Here is a 23,371-nt window from a genome sequence, read left to right on the forward strand (position 1 = left end):
AGTACCAAAGGAATCTGCTGAAAGCTGAAGTACACAACTGGGAAGATTGGAGGAAGCATTTGGAGTGGTATTTGGCTTGTCGAGTGCCGCCACACTCCAATGCCCGGTTAACAGCTGCATGGTGTGATGATCGATGTCCATCTTCTTTTTGGTAAATAGCAGCGCACTCGGTATTAATTTCCTTGCGCCTCCAGTTCCCCCTTCAGCTCGTTGCCGTCATCCGCGCCGATCTTGGTCTTATGGATCTTGTTCCTCTCGTAAGTCTCTCCGAGCATCTTTATCTTTATGTAGATCGGGAGATTCCCGGTCAACACGCAAAGTGCCGCGTGGGAGACGGTACGGTATGCCGTCGTTGTTATGCACAGGGCCGTTCGTTGTGCCCGTTTCAGCTTCTTCCTGTTCTTATCGGTATTCGCTAAGCTAATTCTTCTTTCTGAACCCATACTGCCTCCGATGGAACTGGTCCGTTCCGATGCATCTCTCGATGATCTTCTTAAAGCATTTTTCCCAGATCTTGCTCATGGCTGGGAGTATGCTTATCGGCCGGTACGCGTTAAGGAGACTGGGATCCTTTCCCGGCTTCCTTAGCAGTATTACTCTGGCCGTCTTCCAGCAGTCCAGGAGTCTTCGAGTCTTCCATCGACTCCTGCAGCCTTCTTGGTGTTCATTCTTCCGGCGGCATCGACGACATCGCCTTCGCCGATGACGACGCTGAAGCTGATGTCTCCTACTTCTTCGCGGCCCTCGTAATGGGAGGGTCCGTGTCCCATGGTGAATAGCCTCTGTAGGACTGCTTCCACCATGTCGATCGGCATGTCGTTGGTTGGTTTCTTGCTTTTGCATCTCTTCATGACTGTGCGATAGGGTTTGCCTTCTTGCTTTTCTGTATGGATGGAAACGCGTTCGAAAAGTAGAACGGAGTAATTAGCGATGCACGGTCCCAGGCTGGTGAATATTTTTCCATCGGGAGAAGCCAGGTCGAGCGATACAAGATTTATATGCTCGTTCTGCCAGTTATTTCAATGTCTGTTACGCGATAGAAAATGAACATAAATGAATAATAAATGTATTACAGCCATAAAGATTGCTTGATGTACGCCACCGTTTTTCCCCTATTTCTCCGATACAATTTTCCTTTTTTTTTTCTTTGCGAAACACTTTACTAATCGGTACGTATTCGAATTATCCTCACTATTCTCGGTTGTTTCCGTTTCCTTTGGATTTACATAAGTACTCGTTTGATGTACGTGCAGAGTGAGATAATAATTATTAACAGCTATAAAATAAGAAGCGAAAATACGTTGAAACTCGACTTCTAGATTCGCGAGACTTTGCAGAGCCTCGAAACTCTCGTGTTTCAAACCTAACAAAAAGTTGTAGAGGGAGAATTACATTGCGAGATCTTTTAAGGAATATCGTATCCTTGTAATAGGATTATTTCAGCGAGGGAAATTCCGTGTTGCGTGTAACGCGTTGCAAAGCCATGAGCTTTCTTTCGGGTTAATATACATAACCGCCTTATTGAACTTTCCATCTCACACGTGAATTTTGCGATGTAATTATCAACACGAGGAGGGTGATGTAAACTCCCTAGAGTTCATGTAGGATAGGGATTCTTTTCGTTTTACGTGTAGCACGACAGGCTGTGTTTCATGGACAGAACGATCTTCCTTTGTTTTACGGACGGCCATTTGAAGAAACACGTTCTTCCCAAACGAACGGACAGAGAGTTACATTAGAGACAGATAAGGTTACAGAATAGTTATTTAAGATTTTAAAGACCGAAGATTTAAGATTTAAAGACGGAAGGAGAAATATTGGTAGCTAAGGACGTTGAAAATCGATTCTCGATTTTCAGGTAAACATTGTATCAAAGACTTGTTATTTCCCGTGTAGATAATTTTCGTTATTTATTGTTATAGACGCATATTAATTGTTTATTTTTGTATTTTTAATTACTTCATAATAAAAAAACTCGATTTTCAGACTTTAGAATCGATCCCTGAATTATCCAATTATTGAACCTTATAAATCGACTTTCCCTACGCCATGTTGCTGAAAGTTAACCTATGCGTCGTCATGAACGAGAACGCGAAACAGTAGAAGATAGAGAAGATATAGAATCTATCAGAAGACCAGAAGACGAAATATGCTGTATTTTCCCCCCGGAATATCAAGAAGAAAAGTACCATCAACAATTATTCAGTTTACCAATAGTGAAGAAGGTCGCAAACAGTCTAACCAAGGTAGGCCAATGTAGAAATATTAAACTCACAATAGATGACGAGACAGCAACATTGTATATCAATACGGATTCAAGCTTCGCATTTCGAGACATTGTCTTAGAGGAACCAGAAATAACTCGCACAAGAAAAACAAAGACGGAAATTGACATGGTAAAACTTCTAGAGACTCTCCGAAAATGAGATAAGAGGGAAATAGAGGAAATAAACTTCAATATAGAACAATTTGAAGGAACTCGAAAAGCCACAGACTGGATATCGGAGCATGAAGAGGAATGCAAAAGATACAAAATAAAAGGTAATGAGGAAAAAGTCAAAGGTTTAAGAAAGTATCTAGGAAAAACAGCAGAAAGAAAGCAGTACCAAAGGAATCTGCTGAAAGCTGAAGGACACAACTGGGAAGATTGGAGGAAGCATTTCTCAAAACTTTTAATCCTTTGAGTGCTGTGGGCCCATATAGGTGTCTGGTGAAAGCTATCAGTAAGGACTAAGGATATATATACTCGTTTTCTGTAAGTGACTGGCATGGACTAACGACACATGTATGGGTTTCTCAATTGTTCCAAACACCTACGTAGAAGTAATACTACTACATTTGTGTGAAATAAATATAAATGCATTCCTTACGGCATTAAACAAATGCCAATAGTGTCTCCTTATTGTTGAAGTGATCACCACTTGTAAGAAAACTCTACATATGGTTTTGTTAGTTTTCTCAAGCACTGAGATTTTCACATACAATTAAATTATTAACTTGTGTTCTATTTACTAAATTTAGTTTTCTAGTTTATTACCCAAATTCTAGTTAATTGTAAATTTCAATGTTTATAATAAATAATTAAAAATAATTAAAAAATTTCTTCAATCATTTAATATCGCGCAAAAGAATTGCTATAACTTATAACGATTTGTGCTTTGAATAGTCAATCAACAGAGTTCAATCTACCGAAAAATTATTTCGTCCATAGCGATCGTCAGCGCTAGATACGCGCCGTAAGTACGGACGGCATAGGCCGCGAGTATTCAGCACTCAAAGGTTAAGAGTAAAGGTTGGTCGGTAATACGATATGCTTACAATTTTATATACCTTTCAGGTTCGTTCATAGAATATGCAATAGAGGAAGGACGACTAATATTGGAAGTAAAAGAAGTAAAAAGAAGAATGCCTGAAGATGTGAGGGTGCACCCGATTGTCATTGGATTACCTATCGAAATCCAAGATAAAATTGAAAGAGAAAGTATACAGTCAACAAATAACCTAATGGGAATTTTGGGACAATATGAAGATTGGAGAAACTGATTCCATAAAAATTATCCGTGCAGATCGATACCCAGTAATGACATCCAAAGAAATTCGAGTATGCGAGAAAGAAGAAAATTAAATTAATTTTCACCTCGATTGACTGTCCATCCTCCAATGGACTAAACGAGAGGGTAAATCAGACATTAGTAAACAGCATCAGATGTAAGATCAATTCGAAAAAAAAAAAGAGAAACTGGACAAAAATTGCAGAAGAAAGCGTAGAAGAGTACAATAACACCAGACACAGTGTAACGGGATTTGTCCCAAATCATTTACTGTGTGGAAAAATGATTGAAATCGTCCCTAAGGGAATAATGGAGAATATGAAGAATACTTGAAGAATACAGTGATATAGTCTTCACCCACAACGGAAACAAAATGAATAGAAATAAGCTGGAAGAAATTAGGAAAGGACCTCTCAAAATTCTAAGAAGGATTTCAAACTTCATATATGAAGTGGATAACGGTAATCGGAGATCTGATGGGAATTTCTTCCACTCAAGTAAGCTGATAATAATAGAGAAGATAATTAACGATGTAATTATGAACACGAGGAGGGGAGATGTAAACTCCCTAGAGTTCATGTAGGATAGAGATTCTTTCTGTTTTAGGGGTAGCACGACAGGCTGTGTTTCACGGATAGAACGATCTTCCTTTGTTTTACGGACGACCATTTGAAGAAGCACGTTTTTCCCAAACGGACGGACAGAGAGTTACATTAGAGACAGGCAAGGTTACAGAATAGTTATTTAAGATTTTAAAGACTGAAGATTTAAGATTTAAAGACTGAAGAAGAAATATCGGTAGCTGAGGACGTTGAAAATCGATTCTCGATTTTCAGGTAAACATTCTACCAAAGACTTGTTATTTCCCGTGTTGATAATTATCGTTATTTATTGTTATAGACGCATATTAATTGTTGTTTATTTTTGTATTTTTAATTATTTCATAATAAAAAAAACTCGATTTTCAGACTTCAGAATCGATCCCGGAACTATCCAATTATTGAACGTTATATATATAATAATATAAAAAATACTTAAAATATTCAAAGTACTATGATTTCTCTAATACTTGTTAGGTAAAACAATTTTCTACCGAGGTTCTTCTCTCTTAATTGCATTCTCGAAAATATGAATTTATATAAAAATCCGTAGTCTAGTCTAACTGATATAATATGTGTTGTTTAAATTTTACTACAGGCCCAGATAAAAAAGACGTAAAAAGTGACCTTTACTTCCTATTTCGAAATTCCAACCGTATTGCTATTTCTTCAAATTATCTTTACACGTCATCCAGTAATCTAATCTTTCTAACTTCCCCAAAAAGATGAAGTCGCTTGGCTGGATTTTAATAAAGTTATTATGTTTCAAGGAACGTGTGCTGATATTTGATCGTCATCAAGGAAGCCGTGCTTTGATGTAATATTAATGAATCAGCGTATATTTATACTTGGGTAGATATTAAATGAAGATAATATATAGGATAAAATGGAAGATAATATTTCAACAGATATCACAGAAATATAGTAGAAATATAGTACGATAATTATGATAATATGGACATGATACAATGGCTGAATGGATTTAATATGATTCTTTTAATTAATCGTGACGCTAGGTTTATCTCTGCATCGAATAATCAATTGGAACGTGGATATAAGGGTAAGAAAATTAAAATGGTGCGAGACAAGCGGTATGTAACTTTATAAAATTAAATCTGCTAAGGAAAATGTGCAATTTAACAGATAAAATAATTTATAATACACGCAACATGTTTATAAAATTTTTTTTATGAGACGTATTCAGATACAATACTTTCGTAAGCCCCTGTTTATTTGACAAGGTCTACAGCGTATTCACCGTTCTACTCTTTTCGCTAGATGCTGAGGGTACTCGATAATCGAGTGACTTTCGTGACTTCGAGTGATTTCACTCAACGTCCAACGAACAGCTCGAAGCCGAATACCAGGAATAGTAAGAAAGTATTTACCAATCATTTTAAAATCCTGGATAAATCACGTACATTAGTTAAAGATAAACAAAAGAACAGAATTAAATATTCCAGAGCTACAAGAGGCTCCGCCCCTTTTTTTTCTTAACAAGCTCTTTACTATTCGTCATGAGAATTTAACAGCAACAATTTGTGTCTCGCGTGACTTACAAAATTTTAGTAATAAGATCCAACTGTATAAGAGAGCTCTGGAATAATTTATTTCGGGTTTATTTGCATCTTATTTAAAGGGACAAAGTCCAAAGAGGGACTGATACTCTCTTTTTTTCCAGTTTCTTCTACACAGAAAGGAGGAGCAAGCTTACCCTTCGTACAATAAATAGAAGGAGCTACATACGTTTTTAATCGCAAAGATCGCGGTAAACTTACGAAATTTGGAAACGTCAAGGGTATCGTAAGGTTTCTGTGAATCCTTTTTATGGATTCCCGTGAGTCTCGATTTACTGCCGCTTTTCGTATTTCTTGTGCGTATTAAAGGACTTTGCACGACGCAATCTCAGCGGAAAATCTTAGCAATAAAACGTCCAGCTGTTAACCACAACTGGCATTGAAAAATTTGGAAATGTCGTAAAAGTCCAGATTGTCGAAGTAACACGTGCACGTTGTTCAAGTAACATCGTAAAAAACAATTTAGAGGAGACAATTATTATAATAGAATTTCTCAAATAATTAGTATGACGTGTGCCATGTGAATAAATAGTCGTGTTTGATGTGGTATTATTACTTTCCCATCAAATTTAACTGTTCTTTTGGCAATCTACGTAAGAGATTCAAAGCAAACAAATCCATCGACTGTAAGTATTTATTAAACATTTCTAAACTCAAAATAAAAGAGAGAGAGAGAGAGAGAGAGAGAGAGAGAGAGAGAGAGAGAGAGAGACAGTAATGACTCGCCACTTTTTATTTTGTTAATCTAAAATAAATTTATTCAGCAGTTTACCAAGGCCCACCTTTACCTGGTTTGATGCAAATGAGAAACGGTAAGTGTTAGCAACACCATTTCCAAGAAACTTGAGGTACTATGTCAAACTTAGTTGACACGAGAAGCAACCACTGTACGCTTAACTGACGGTCACGGAATACATTACTTCTTGATACAATCTTCCTGCTTGATTTCCCTTTACCTTTGATTTTCTCCTACCTCTGGAAACCACTTTGGTATTTAATATTAACATAGTTCTTTAGATGGAACAACTAGCTCTCTCGATAAACTTAAATATAAATAGAGAACTTTGTTACGAATTTAATTTTAGAACAATTAGTGGAATGTTTGTCAATCTGCATTCAAAGTGAATAAAATTCGCGTTATGGAATTATTCCTTTCATAAATAAGCGAGTGGCTGCCGATTCAGATAAATTGAAAAATTAGTTGCGAAGAAGTAGACAATGTTTTTTTATTCCCGTAGTTTTCTTACGCCAGGTGAATTAAAATTAACAGAGTTTTCTTATCATGCAGATTTCTGCATGTTCATCTAATAAACTGGAAATTTGCCGCAAGCGGCAAGCCACGCCGATTCGCCGAAACTCTTATCGAACAAAATAACTAGAAACTTCTTCCCTCGCTCTACTTTCCATACATGCGCTAGTTTCTCTATACATATTCGTTTTTCCATTTTTGTTGCAAACGCTTCTTCGCTTCGATGATCATAGGTTGATAAATCAAAGGCTTTATTCGAGCTTATTCCAGTCGAATTTTTTCCTTAGTTTTAATCAAAATTCCCTTCCATCCGTATTAATCTTGTCACGTATAAGCAGCTGAGTTTAATTTCGCTCTTCGTGTACGAACTACAATTCGTGAAATACAATTTATATGACCATCAACTCGACGGTCCACATTTACACGAATTTTTTCGACCGTATTTTAAATGCCATGAAATATCGGACCTAGTCAGAATATAATTTCTATCAAATTATTCGCGTACATTGCAATATTATTCGCTGTATTTCTTTGCACACTATACGTAGTATCGGGTAAAATACGATGGTTCATGAAAGTGTTCGGAGAATTATCAAACCACTTGTACGTGTGTCGTATAAAACATTTCGAAACTTTATTAGCATTGTAATGAGACTGTAATATTTGAAAAATTTTAAATGAATATGAAATCTACTCGCAATCGTTTTGAGGGGTAGTTTCATGCATATGAATTTTCTGTTTGAAGAAACAAAGGATGATGTCTAATATAACGAAAAACGACTGTTCAAATACGTCGGTGCCTTTTATGAAGCTCGTAATCCCTTGCTCGTAAACATTTTCAGATTTCTGTCAAATTTTCCCAATATAATCGCCAGTCTTTCTTTTGATATAGGGTTAATCAAGTTTTAACATGTTTCGTGCAACACACATATTATATTGAGGAAACTCGTTAATGGATAATTTACAGAAGAATATTGTCTCGAAAGCGCGATGCAAAGAAAAGACAGTGGTTCGACGATAATTCAATACGAATTACTCGTGAAAATGGATGCACGTTGTTAATTTAAAACGACGTTAACAGCATCGTGATCACACATTGTCGGACCCAAGGCATTAATGTTTAAAATTAGAAAACCACTTGCAAGTCTGGCTATATATTCGCGTGTTAGAACACTCTGGCCGAGCAAAAAATGTTTGCCTATCAATTATTCGCCACTTCTTCTGCTGCACGTATTTGCGTACATATATGTTGCGCTCTATTTTTTTACCCCGCACGACAAAATCTTTTTCGTATGGTTCATGAAAAATCACACTTTTTGTGAACTCATAATTGGCAGATTTCTCGGTCAAGTTGATCCACAAACACATATTTCTTAAAGATACGTATACAACAATTAAATGTAAACGGAGATTTGTTTCATCTTCAGAACACCATAAATCATCTTAATCTCAAAATTATCATAAATATTGGAAATAATACTCTACTTTGGTTATATCACATATTTTTCAATATTTGTCTGCATTTTTGTATCTTTAAATTTTTCACAAGTTCGATGATTCGTCATAAACGAAATATTTAATTGTCCTTTTGTATCCTTCGATTATCAAATTATTTTCAATATTCCGCACTACTTTTTATTCTATATATTAATTATCGTCAAATCTAAAAGTCTATCTAAAAAACTATCGTCGAGAATTATCTCGTAGTTTTTATTTCGGACCGATTTTCCGTTAAAAATTATTAAAGTAACTCCTCTGTAAGCTGCAAATGTGCTTGCAATTATTTCTAATGATATCAGAATTTTACGAACGCTTTCGTGTTTGATCATCTTGTAAAATAAAGTCGAACGGACTTAACTCGATGTGTTCTGTTTATCGGTAACTCGATTCGTCAGAGATTTCGTAAATAATACCTTTTACTCTGTCTTCCTCTTTCCACCACTGTAGGACTTTGGCCTTCGTAGATCCGCTCCGCTTAAATTCGCCGCGTTTCACACGCGTTCAGTTCTGGCAAGTTCACTCGTTACGTTGTCGCAACCCGGTGCTTCGTCGTTTCACGTTCCTTAGACCTTCAAGTCGACGAGATACTCTTCTTTGGCTTTCAAACAAGAATCTATGGAACCAGAATATAAGAAATTAAAATGAAAATCAGCCGGCCGTAAAGAAATTCAGATTTCTATGAAAAAATTCGAATTTGTTTCTTTATTTACCACTGTGATAAAATGGTGGAGATTAGAAGGAAATCACTTAGCCGAAACATAAAATATGAAATGTCAAAGCTTGTTAATCTACGTATTACTTTTCTAACGTTTCTATCTATTATCGTGATTGCTATCGTACGTCTAATACTTTTTATTATTATTACAGGTAATTATTACTACAGGTAACTTTTTCAAATAGGGTGTTTAGAGTAGGTCGTAATCATTTATTGTTACAAGGAGAAAATCTACCGATGGATTCACTCTGAGATATCAATTCGTCGAAATCGACAGCGCGCCGTAAACTGAAGCGGAACTGGGATTCGTCCAGGATCCACGCTCCCTCGACGCAGTCGCAAAACACGATGCATCGTTTTGTCTACTCTTTCTCCTCTTTCGACGCCTGACATTGGCTGAAGGGCGCGCCTCCTCGAACCACCCGTTTTTTTTTTCAAATCGTAATCAAAAACACACCTATTCGATCTAGGAAGAATGTTCACGTTAATCTATTTCTCTGTTCAACCTTTTTCTACCATATACTACAATCAACCACCCAATATTCCAATTGTATTTTTGTCAAATCAACAAATTCGGTAAGCAGATTCCGTACGATGAATTTCCTTGTATACTGAATGATGTAATTTAATCGGAGTTAATTAGAAATTCACGATAGACAGTCACGTTGAATTGTGGATAAATCATAACTGAAATATCTAATTATACAATCGGTTTAATTACATTATCATGGATGCAACATTCGTGCAAATGATACAATGAATTAGGAGTACACATAAACCGCGCGAGGATAAATATTCCGCGCCAATTTGGAATCGCTGAAGAGAGCTCGCGTTCATAAGTGGCAATGATTTCCCGTAGGAATGCATCTGTTGCATTTGGTCGTTCTGGATTAAATCAATACGACGCAACAGTAGCCAAACAGAGGCGTTATTTATTTTGCATCCTCCACCATATTTTTCTTTCAGCATCGTCACCGATGGTCACTCCGGCGGATTAGCCACGCCAGGAATTTCTAGAATCGACCAGATTACGACTACGCAGCGCCGCGTTCCTTGTTGCGTTTGCCAATCCACTTGGAATTCAATTAGAATTCTTATGGTAAGTGACAACAACCAACAGATACACATCGAACCGTGACGCATACAGTTGTAGAATTTCAAGTTCCTCGCGCCGAAACGATTGGTAACCGTGTTCAGAAGAAAGAAAAGCACGCTAATTCTTCAGTCTGCAAGATTCGATAGTTACGATCGCCAGTTGTACACTGTTATACCGTGAATTGTGTACGAACGCGTGACGAAGATTTCAAGCATTTTGTGCTGAAATAATTGCTAATCGTACTGCACGAAGAAAAAAGAAATACGCAAATTTTTTGATATTTGAGTTTCGATAGTTGTGGATGGCAAAACGTTTGTAGATTCAATAACACGTGGCAAGGATTTCAAGTTTCTCCTGTCAAAACGATTGACGACCGAACGACGACGACGACGACAAAACGAAGGAAGGAAACAAAATTCCGGCTCTGAGTTTCGTTAGTCGCGAAACGTTCGTAGATTCGTTAACATGTGACGAAGGTTTTTAGTTTCTCGCGTAGAAATAATTGGCAAATGTGCCAAAAACATAAAACTTTGCTAATTTTTTAGTTTTCGAATTTCGTTGGTCGCGATCTTGGGACGTTCGTGAACGATTCATTAATATGTAACGAGGATTTCAAGTCTGCCACGTCGAAACGAGTAACACGAAAAAATAAAATTCCGCTAATCTCTTAATCTTCGAGTTTCGTTGGTCGCGATCGCAATTCGTTCGTACACGACTCGTATTGTGGATCGATGGTGAGATAGGAAATTGCGTTAATTTATATATTTGGTTAATTTATGCTTTCGTTGGAAATTTCGTAGCCTTTGCTCGCGATTAATCGACGAATTACTCTAATATGCTTCGCTTCTAAATTACTGTAAAAATTTCGCCGCATATACCAATGTAATTTCGGTCTATCGGGAGTGTCGATCAGTTTTCCAGCGTGAATATAATTCTGCAAGTGTCGAATCATCTACCACGCAGAAATGGATCCTGTCGGTATACAGCTGCTACTGGAGGTCCGTTTGATCGATTACGATAAAAAGACGGACTTTTAATAAAATTATAGAGCCAGGAACAGGATCCATTGAAAGGAGAAGATCTTCGTTCAACAAGCTTCGAGGTAAGCAGAGATATTGACTCGCCGTTGTAACAATTAATCCTATTAATTCTCGATTTGCTCGATGGTTCCTTTTCCTCACTGATACTTGCGATTTGTCCTTTGTATCGTGTTCACAATCGTTTCGTTAAAGTCCTGATAAATTTCAGTGTACTTAAATTCAACTTTCAACCGTTCAATTCCAAACGAAATATAAACAGAAGATTCGTGGTTTTTATATATTCAACTCGTTTGATAGATATTTATTTTATTCTTTTTATCTCGGTTTAAAACGTTGATGTTTTTGTCGTCGGATTAACTAGATCAATTGACAGTGATACGTATGTTCACAGATTCGTGTTTCGTCATTTCCTGTTTGCTATCTATTTTTCCTTTTTTGTGTTTCATTCATTTTCTTTTCCAATTATATCGTCTCTACTAAACAAGCAAACAGAAAGGGAGAGGTAGAGAGAGAGAGAGATAATTTTGTGGTATTTTTGGAACAGCATCTTCTTCAGGTTATCCGAAATTTTACCACCCTTCCTTCTGTCACCAAGTTATGATTGACCCTGTTCCATCCAAACGAATAAAATGGGCGCCCCGCAATCACTGTCATCTTCATAACCCACATGCTTCAGCTACAAAACGATAGTGGGTGGTCCAGATTTGCCGCTTATCTACCAATCGTTATGCCATCCTGTCTGGTTTGGTTAAGTAGGAAGCAAATAGGGATACCCTAAGCGGGTTTGGCGTTTCGTTGAAATCGCTATAAAGGTATACACGGTACAGTCTGGTCTCCGTGCCAACGCAAAAGGAAAATACAGCATGAAAGGAAAATACATTGGTCGATGAATGTCCCGAGGGAAGAGGAATAAGACCCGTCGACGCAAAATCTTAATGGATTTCGTGTCTATCTCAAAGAAAGCTTCTAATAATCGAATATACTAAATACCACTAACATTATGAGATATCTGAACGTGTTTCAGTGTTTATAAAAAAAGAAAACATTTGATACTTTATTTTATGTGCTCAGCAGTTCTAAAGTATATAGACTTTATAAGTATATAGACTAGGTATATAGACTAAGTATATAGACTAGTATATAGATATAAAATGTATTTTAATCAAAGAGTTATTTAAATGAACCTGCAAGCTTTTTATTCTTTATAATTGCCATAACTGCGTATAATAGAATATTACGATACAATTACATTGACATTTAGAAACCAATATGGAATAATTAATATAAATTATTAATAATTATATATAATGATTAATGGAATTATTAATTGCATATCTGCTACTATTTTGTAATTACGTATCTTCAGATTTTCCAATTTGCAATATAAATTAAATTCAAGAGCAAACTGGGTATATCCAAGCTTAATTTTCCCCTCCGTTTAAATTTTTTAAATATTTGAAAAATTTCTAATTATCGATATCTCGTTTACACTGTACAATTCATTATACTATACGCCCATGAAATGAAAGGTTTGAAGTTTTCCCAATAGAAATAAATGTTTGAGGAAGTATAATTGTATGAAACGTTAAGGATCGAGGATCTAAAGAGATCATTTAAATGTATAATTATTTATTGATTCTACAAGAAACATAGTTAGTGCTGTTTCCGATTTTTAATTTATTATTGCGTACATTTCTGTAAAATTCTAGTTAACCAAAAGCGTCCAGATACTTGTGAATGGTAGTGTATGTACTCTAGTAAGGAAAAAAAAAAAAAAAAAAAAAAGAAAAAGGATAAAGGAAGCTAACAGGGAACGAGGGAAAAATGAATCAACGTTTATTTTAAATTCTGTATGGTAACTTTTCAGTGCAGCCGCTCGAAGTTTCCCGCGATTAATTTACACGATGTCGAGTTAGTAGAACTTCGCCGCTGGTTCAAATCCATAACTTTCGGTATGACGGCTGTGGTTTTATCGCACTCGACGCGACAGTAGTTTGTACGTAGCCTATCTGTTGGAAATTATTGAAGAGGAATTAAAGCAATCCTGATGCGTGCAATGATTGAAACCTATGTTATTATCGAAGTTAAAATGTCTCGATAATAGTATTATGCCATTTTTCTCTAACGCTATGAAAAGACGCCTTGTTGTGTTTCATAGAGGTCGCGTGTACAAAAGAGAAACTAAAAACATAGGAGTTAATTGAAACGAAGTAAAACTGGGAAGTGTATCAAAGAAACCAAAATCTCGGTATATTTTTAATTATGTTAATTGAAGCTAATTCTATTATGAGCTACGAATGTTTATGCATATTTATATTTTTGATATAATTAAAGACATCAAGTTTAATTACAGCTTAATTAAAGATTTCGCTCACTGAACATTATAACGAGTACTATATTCTGAATATTTTATATTATACTTTTGTTTATTGCGTTTTCTTTACATACTCATTTTTGCATACTAATAACTTATAACAATAATAACTTATAATGTTACTAGTAAGTTTAATTATACAAGGAGACTTTGTAACTGCATTACAACGTCTCTATACAAATTAAAATGATACTATTTGCTCCGCGCGTTAAGAGTTATGCATAGTTACGAAGGAAACAATTCCGCGGTCAATTTCGGAATCAAAGTGACATGGTATGTACACGATACGACCTATCGGGTTCGATGATGCCATTTTCACGCTACAATCGATGCAATCAAGAGCATTTAAGTTGACCAGAGCGTCGTTGGAATACCAAACGATTCCGTTACCTTATGCCAACCACTATCCGTTAAATCGCAAACGTCGATTCGTAGTATTCTGGTCGAAATGAGACAGACATTATGCAATTCACTCACAGAATTTTTCGAGGTATTTGGTTTTTAGCAATCTTCATGTAGTTTCCGATTTTTTAGAGAAATTCTTGATATTTTGTTTCTTTTATTGCTATTGGTTAATTCGTAATAGATAGTTCAACTGACCAGAAATTTACGATATCACAACATTGTCGCACTTTGCGCGCAATCACCGTTATTCCCGATATATGGTAACTGATGTCCTCTCATAGAGTCGGGAATGGTATTCTAAAAGAAATTCTGTGTCTGCGCCGTTCTAGTCGTAATTCGACGAAAATATGCATTTCAAAACAACAAATCTCATGAAAGAACAGGTGTTATTACGGTAACATTTTCCTCTCATCGAATTCCAATTGAAAATGTCAAATTTCTTTGCATGGCGCTTCCACAGGCATTCTTTCAGAAGTATATCCCTAATATTTTTTTTCTAATTTAGCAGCAATTGCTAGGCTGGATTAACGATAGGTATTAAACTCATAAATAAGACCTTTACTACGGTTCACGGTACGGATATTGAATCCCCTGGTAAAACTTCGAGAAATATTGACAATACGTTTTATGTCTTTTTATAGTATTCCAATGGATATAATGTCCGCCATTTTTTTTCAATTTACGTGTCTTTAGGAACACCGGGAGACCATGATATATTCCAAAGTGATTTTATCCCACATATTTTTTCGAATTTAATTAAGTGATACTTTACATGCATAGAAATGGTATTTTACGATGGCTTAATAAAAATTTCCTTTTGGAACCATGAAAAAGTAGACGTTCTTTTAATATCCATTTCCTTTGGTTATATCACGTAAATAAGTGCCATCTATGCTGCAATTTCATCGTAAAAGCAAACCAAACTTTTCAGTTGAGTATTCGACGAGAGAGTTGAAGATAGCTTCCGTTAGCTAACACTACCTCCATCTGGTGGCCGTTACATACATACATTATTCCCAACGCGGGAGATTCTGATCGATGAAACCCAGAATCAGCGCGCTCCATTATCCCTCCTGGATAAGAACAATCGCACCTTTCTCTACCGCAAGAGTAAAATACCAACGATAAAACACGAATCTGAATATCCCACATGTCTTCCATGAAAAGTAAGCTTCGAACGCCATCTGATACACGCTTGATCCAGGAAAAACAAGCGAAATTTTTGCCAGCTTTTTGTTACTGACATCTACGAAACGACACACTTTAGCATTTGCTGGCTGTCCGTAATTTGTCGAATAACTTTCGAATTAACCATGCAAATTTTTCGCTCGACGTGATTTGTGTGCTAGTTTTAAAGTTACTCACTCGTACAGCGATAATACCTCAAAATTGCTCCTCGCTAAGTTTACTTACAAAATTGCTATCTCGCCATACAACAGATTAAACCGACAGATCTATAATCGGCTTATGTTTGTACCGTGATAAAAAAGTTTGCTCGTATAATCGGTTAGCCAAACGAACGAGGGCGTAAGGTCCTCGCGGCGCCTGTTTCGCTGTGGATTCGTTTAGTGCCGCAAGAGAAACAAACAGTTGCTTTTTCCGTCGCAGTAAATTCATTCGTTTCACGGATCACTGTGTAGCTACGCATATATGGCCAGGTGGGAAAAGCACGAAACTAGTTTGAAATGGTAGGCAGTTTCTTTGAAAGAGCTATGCCCCACTCGACCGGAATTATAAAATCAGAGTCGAGTGTTTGCACCAAATATTTGGTCGGAGAACGAAATGGCAGGGAGGAGAGAAAGAGAGAGAGAGAGAGAGAGAGAGAGAGAGAGAGAGAGAGAGAGAGAGAGAAAGAGAGAGAGAAAGAGTGAGGGATGGGGAGAGGGGCGAGAAAACGCCTCCATTCGAGGCCACACGGTGTACACTTCACTGATCCATATTTCAGAAGACGGCCAACTTTCGTGTATTCAAAATTCAAACACATGTTCGAATCGAGTCGCGATTTCGTGAAAGCGGTGCTATTATGTAATCCATGATATTACCATCGTTGAAACACCAATATCGAACCACAGGGACGATATTTCATATTCCATCAACAAGTCTTTTCGAATATTGCATTTTTATTTGCCTCCTGGTGTTATGTAACAACATGTTCTGTAATTCAAGTCGAGTGGTTTTCCCAGATACGAAAATTGTATTTGACGTCGTTCAAGGGAACACACTAACTTTAGAGTTTGAAACAGTGAATTTGTTTTTTGTAATTTTTCTGAAATTACTGATATCAGTTCAAATTTGTGACAAAATTACGGAAATAAATACGCGGGAAATTCTTAATTTTTATTCTAACATTTCTCTTAGATATTTTCGAAACTATGGTTCTTTACCCGGTCGTTATAACATCTACGGAACTATTGGTGAATTTGTTCAAGAAGAAATATATTTTACACAATGCACTCTACAATGTAGAACAGGATTTAAATCATGATTTATTCAGTTATTCACGACTTCCTTATTCTCTCTCCATCCTCTTTATTGCTTAATCCTTCATTGTGTCATCGGTATTTAACAATTTGTAAATCGTATTTGCGTATTATGTGGTTGAAATAGCGGTTCAAGTAACCGCAAAATGAGTTCCATTTACCACTGTTGAAGGCGATTAAGAAATTTTAATTAAGGCCAACTACGATGGTACGTATGGACGTTTGAATATTCGCACAGTGGATAAATTCCCGGCGACGAGGACTCGTTCAAGCATGTCAACTCTTTATCTTAAACCGTTTTAATTACGATGGGACACGGAGTGGAATCCGCTAAGTCGATATGTGCAGATGGCATTGACGTGCACCTCAATACAACTACGATCACGTGAATGAAGTAAGTCTGTTCGTGGCTCCTTATTCTACTGCGAGAGTCCTTGCGTTTTGAGTATTCTCAGAAGAATCATAATGCAACGAAACGTAGCTATTAACACGCTTTTTAGCTTCAATAATTCTTATACAAGGTATTTTCTATTTTGTCGTTAAAAGGGTAAGGGAATTTTCAAGCGAAAATAAGAGAAATCTGTTGTAGCGAATTTCACAGTAAACGCTTTATTACAAAGTTATCAGCCAATAACTAAAACACACAAAGTTGCGAAATGGAATTGTGCAGGATGTTGATGATTTATCAGAAAGTTCGTTTGTTGATCGTTTACCACGCCGTACTCGATAAGTTAATTCCTCATCAGTTATGGATCGTTCGGAACTCTGTCAATTTTACTTTTTTATAGAAAAAAGGCAGATCCGTCTTAGGATCTAACAGACATTTTTTTCACTACTTTCGCAAATTAATTCTGCAGCTATAATCAAGCAAAAAATGTGGTATAATATAAATCCAGGTTGTTGGAAGCTTTATTAAAAAGGTATAATAAAAATACGAAACACGAAGTGGAAAATACTTTGACCTTTAATATGCACTTTTATATTAAAAAGAAAGGTACATCGAACAAATATTGATACACGTGTTTTGAATTAATACAGAGAGTTGATTGATACATTGAAATGAAGCACGATTAAAATGAGTTTTACGAGGAAATAAATTTAATCTTTTATCGTTATTAGGTTGGTATCGAACGGTGAACATTTTGAGATGGAGTATCTACACCAAACAAATAGTCTAATAGTCTGACTAGTGATTATAAATCTATTCTCATTTTATAGCACAGTGATCGCAAGTCCATTCCGTGACTTTTATTACAACTTTTAATGTCAAATAAATATTTTTTCCTTGATTGTAAACATATCGTATTACAACATAATGCGCTAGAAACGTTTGGTTATTGAATTTTAGGACACCCTGTACATAAACAATTAATACGCTTGTCGCTAAAATTATTTCGATATCAATTTATTTCGATATTAATTTCGTAAATCAAATTTCGCCATGCGATTGTACATATATGGAAATATTTGTATTTAACAATGCAAACTGGCGCTGTTGTAAAGATTGCTTTTATAAAAAGAAATGAACGTGTTTTTTCTGAAATTCGAATTACGGAACATGGAATATGGTGACACAACACAACGTGGGGGGAAAATAATTCTATGGGTCGAGGTTAATAAACATTGTCATGGAAGTGACAGCATAGGAGAGATGCGTAAATATACGTAATTCGATCCGAACAAAGGGAATTCGTTGGATAAAATAGAGATATAGTCGAGTAGTTTTTCGTACGTGATCGAAAAGTTATAAATATTTCGCGTCAGCTTAAGCTCCAGCTTGCTACCGGATTTGACGAAGATATCGAAACGTTCCCTCGATGAGGTTGCCGCGATGTACTTCGAATTACGATGGAAATGCAAATCGATCGACAGTCTAGCAACTAATTTAAACGTGGATTTCTTTCTTCCCCTTTAAACATTACCATTAAACCTGAATTTGATAGATTAATGTTACACGAGTGATGTTGTAGTTTCGTCAGAGTCGAAAGACTTTTGTGGAAATATGGTTTTTGATCAATCTTCTTCCAATTTTCGAAGGAACCCTGTTGGAATAAAGCTGAGTCTCATTTATATTTAAAAGAGGTTTTCACGGAGAGTAGGCGAGATCTAAAGATTTTCACAACAAAGCGTATCTTGGATCACCATAATTCTCCGTCGAAACGCTTTCGCCGCGAAAAAGAAAAAAAGAGCTGATTTATCAATCAGAAAACGTCAACTTGGTCGTCTTTTTCGAAGCTTATACGATCCATTGTAATCCTACCGAGCGAACTTCGCTGTAGTATGTATTTGAAACTCGAATAAAGTTCGGGATGCATGATAAAAAAAGCACTTCACCGTTCTCTTTCGATGTATGCCTTCGTCCCTTCTTTAGAATGGGATTTACTAATTTCTTTTTATCCACGAATCTTTCTAGAACGAAATGACGAGACGTGGAAAACCATTCCATCGTCCTTTTCCGATTTACAGTTGCTTCTCTCCTTTAAAATAAGATTTATTAAACTCCATGAGTCTTCGTAGAACAGAATGCTAAATCGTAGGATAAATTATATCGTAGAATAAATTATAGCGCGGACTGTTCGATTCATATTACATAGATTTTTCATTCTGAGTAGCGATAAAAATCATCGAGCAGCGAGGAGAAATTGAGTTTCATCGGCTGTAGCGATTCGTACGACGATTAAAAATATGAGGAGAAAAAATATTATTTGTTATGAACAACGTTAATTAGAAGCATATTTTTCATTTCATGTCTGATCGGTGATGTAATCATTCGTGTTCTTTGGTTGTTCCCGAGAAATGTTAAAGGGACGCTGTCGAATGAGATTAACGATGTCAGGAACGACGACGATCGTATATTCAAAGATCGTATCTTCAAAGGACGACACCAATTAACATAGACTAAGGGTGTAAGTTTCATCTAATTACATTGTGCTGCGTACAAGAATTAAAGGAATTAGTAGGTTATTTTATCGCGAAGAATTTGGATGCAACATTCTAATTGAAGATTACAACATTAGAAATTCAATAATTGGATGGTTGAAAGAAAATTCACAATTTGAAAAGTTAATTACTCATCGTTTTGTAAATTCGTCGCTGTTACTTTTCTGGAAATTTCAACGATATAAATGACGATATAAAGTAACGACTTTAAAGATACAACTTTAAAGTTGGACGCTTCGAACTTCGACTACTTTGGCACTGTTTTGCAGATTAAATATTCTCAACTGTTGTTTGTTCATTGTTAGAACTCATTACTAAAACAATTAATCCTCTGTTCTCTGGTTTATTTTTAACATACTAATTCATTACTACGAAACTCTCGATTATTTTAGTTATTCAAAGTGCTGCAAAGTTACTAATTTAGGTCAATAACAATATTCTTCGCTTCGACAAAACTTTCATCACAAGATTTTCTGATATAATACAATTGTATGCTGATTACTTTTCAAATTATTTGTTTCTTAATTAAATCTAGCTGTTACAAACCTTTGTCTGAATCAAAATCTTTGTACACGTCACGAGACATGGTTACACGGTTCATCAAATCAATAGTAATATGAGACTCTCGATTGGTATTAAGAGTGGAACAATATGAAAGGCAAAGTTCATCGGTTACAGCTATCTAGATGCTTCGACAGAATTGATTTTGGTGGAAACTGGTATCCAATAGTTGGCTTTATGTTCTTCCGGATCATCAGCTCGATACGTGGGAGGAAATCGCTCGATTAAAGCCTATTTGAACTCTCGGATTCGATAACTAGCTATTACGACTGTCAACTTCGAATTAAGTTGCTTCTCCCACGACTTTGATCTTTCGACCATTTTGTTTCCAATCGTTGGTTCGTTGGATAAGCGATACTAATGATTTTTTGATGAGAAGTTCGATAATAGGATTGCAGGTATGCAGCTATCGACGATAGCTGCAGACGAAGGCTGAATTTATGATGTCGAATAGTTGAAGCGCCGATCTGATGGAAGTTTGCCGAAGCGATTAGAATTTCGAAAGCATTACAAAGCGGTTAGTCATCTCTCTATCACTGAGAAATATGCAATTTTAATAATTGTAAAAATAAAAAATCTGGAACCTGTTGTTTTGTCATTTTTGTCATATTGAATTTTATTGCGTTATGGTACCCATTTTTTAAGGCTGATTTTATTACTACTACGCTTTGTATCAAATTTTTGGAAAATTTTATTGGATTGCAAAAAGGGATCGTATATGGCGCAATAAGGTTGATGCACAACTGTAGCATTAAACTTTTCTCCTATGAAACTAATTTTATTACTATCGTGCATCGAATGTTATTACAAAGTTTACAAATTTTCATCGTTATCGCATTTGAAAAAGAACCGTACAGGTGTAATAAGCTTGGTGTATCATACTAACGTCAAACTTTCTCTTTTGAAGTCAGCCTCTTGCAATTACGCTTTGCTTTAAATTTGTTTAAATGCCACCGCAGTCGAATGCAAAGAAAAATCATATACAAGTTATAATATGATTGTTGCATCGTTTGTTCTACTCTTAAGAGGAAACATTTCGAGTACTACGTTTCCAAATTGCGACAGTTGTTTCTAACGAATGAATGAAGATGACTTAACTGAACGATTAATAGACGTATTACGCGAACCTGCACATTCCCGCAGGAGATTGTCGTGTTTGTTCAGACACGAAACTTCTGCAAGGCGCGACCCGTTTGTTTGGCTTTGACGTTTGCATTCACGTCTTTGTGTTGTGCAACGTTCCCAGCAAATGGTCGCGGAAAAGATTTATCAACTAACATAATCACTGACTGGTTCGAAGTGATACAAACCTTATGAAACAACATTTGGCAAGATGAGATGTCCAAAAAGATTAAAAACGTTATTCTTATCATATTCGTTGGAATTGTAAGGTACATGGCAAACAAAATGCTTGCCAATTTTTTTTTTTAATTCTATTATTAATCAACACAAAGAAGAATCGTGCTTTTGAAGAAAATTTTTCATTTCTGGACACTCTATCGTTTCATTTTTTAGATTATAATGCATTTTATGAGTTAGAAGCTAAACCCACGATATAGTGCAATCGAGATTATACAGAATGATCTATATCTTGACTTATAGTCAAACAACTGTTACTAATGTTACAAAGTCTTTTGTAATAACTTCATCGTTTAATTAAACATCATTTTTCTACGATTTAATTCCAAATATATTTATAAGAATTAGGTATTCTAATGAATACTCTGTTTAAAAAAATGTGGAATGTATCGAAGAGAAATTAGAAACGCTCGAACAATCCATTGTTTTCCTGAGAGAAGAAAGGCACGGGCAATATTCGTTGCAGCCTCTTCGATTTTCGATAAAACGTCAAATCACCTTTGTATCCTACAGAAAATATTTCAACGATTAAATTTGCATCGAATTCGAAGCCGATGGATATTTCCGCATGATCGAACAGTTTAACGAACAGAAACTACACACTGCAAAACACTTCGTAGTAATTCATCGTTGGCTCGCAGTGTTTCACGCTTTCAACAACGGGTGAACGAGGCGATCTTTCACAACCAGATACACTTTTCCCCTTCTTGTTGGCCCGTGTCATCGTCACGAATTTCCAAAAATGATTTATAAACATACCTCGCCTTGTCAACGAATTATTCATCGAAAATCCATAAAGCGTCCAAAATATGGAAGGATCCAATTGGAAAAATCGCGTTTATTATTCCACTTCAGAAACATGAACGTCGTTCCACGAAGCTCCGCCATAACACCTGCTGTTGTCAACCTTTTCAGGAATATATCGTTACGTTCTTTCGTTTCCTTCCATCCATTGTACATTAATTTTCCTTTGGCCGAATAACCAACTTTCTTCCCATATATTTCGTTTCTCGATTATCCAACTTTAAACAGTCGTCTCTGGCCTGTTTTCTCCCTAATTGCCGAGTAGCCGTCGGCGTGATTGCAATCTGTTCCGGTCGTTTTAATACGAAAACGTCGGAAATCCGAGCGTTGAACGTGATATTAAAATTCCTTGGTTCACCACTCGACTATTTCCCTCCTCTTCGTCGAATAGCAAATACCAACCGACCGACGAAGAATACGCAATCAAAACGACCGGGCGAGTGTAAAAAACGTCTAGAAAGGTTGCCATTCGAATAAAAGCTACCAGGCGAGGCTTGGTTATCCCATGTTTCCATCCTTTGGGAACGTTATTTTATCCCGTTGCCTTTTTTCTCTTTCTCTCTCTCTCTCTCCCCGTCACCTAGAACGATGAGACGGCATGATATCAACGACGAAAAATGGATCTGTCGGGTGTAGGACGAACCTTTCGAACCAACACTTTGGGACAAACGTTTCGCACGAATGAGGGGAAGGAACGTTCAGAAGGAACAGTTGGAACGAATACTTGGAACGAACACTTGGAGCAAACGGTAGGTTGTTTTCACGAAAATAATCGGCCACCACGCTTCAATCTTGTTCTACAATCGTGCACCAAGTGTTCTTCCTATAATTGAATATCTCGTTCCGTTGTATCGGTGTATCGAACATCTTGAAGAGGCCAGGAGTTCTCTGGTTCTCTCTAACTCGCTACCGTAACACGATTGAAATATGCAGAATACGGTGTTCCGCGGTGGGAACAAATATTGGACGCTCGAAGTTTGGTATCCTCTACAATAGATGAAATGTAGATACGTTGGCAAATGGCACGAATGTACCTATCAAATAAATTCCAAACTGTTCGGTATTTAAGCTTCAAGAACACCAATTCATCACACCGGCGCGCAGCGTTGGATTTTATTTGT

The 23,371-nt window shown here is 36.3% G+C and overlaps 2 protein-coding genes and 1 long non-coding RNA gene across 10 annotated transcripts in view; 2 read left to right on the plus strand and 1 right to left on the minus strand.

The window, feature by feature from the left end:
• Positions 1 to 23,371, minus strand: part of LOC126922637 (immediate early response 3-interacting protein 1-like) — an 85,072-nt gene that overhangs the window by 41,854 nt on the left and 19,847 nt on the right. The window lies entirely within an intron of this gene.
• Positions 1 to 23,371, plus strand: part of LOC126922554 (6-phosphofructo-2-kinase/fructose-2,6-bisphosphatase-like) — a 114,566-nt gene that overhangs the window by 38,775 nt on the left and 52,420 nt on the right. The window lies entirely within an intron of this gene.
• Positions 1,440 to 6,659, plus strand: LOC126922642 (uncharacterized). Of its 7 annotated transcripts, none has more exons than XR_007712871.1 (8): positions 1,440 to 1,858; positions 1,987 to 2,541; positions 3,338 to 3,677; positions 3,757 to 4,048; positions 4,158 to 4,387; positions 4,921 to 5,210; positions 5,429 to 5,530; positions 5,832 to 6,659. It is a non-coding gene; the product is annotated as an uncharacterized LOC126922642 (long non-coding RNA). The 7 variants fall into 7 exon arrangements; XR_007712870.1 differs by having other exon boundaries at positions 5,429 to 5,522; XR_007712868.1 differs by having other exon boundaries at positions 4,921 to 5,530.

The sequence above is a fragment of the Bombus affinis genome, chromosome 12 (assembly GCF_024516045.1).
Source record: "Bombus affinis isolate iyBomAffi1 chromosome 12, iyBomAffi1.2, whole genome shotgun sequence".
Taxonomy (NCBI): domain Eukaryota; kingdom Metazoa; phylum Arthropoda; class Insecta; order Hymenoptera; family Apidae; genus Bombus; species Bombus affinis.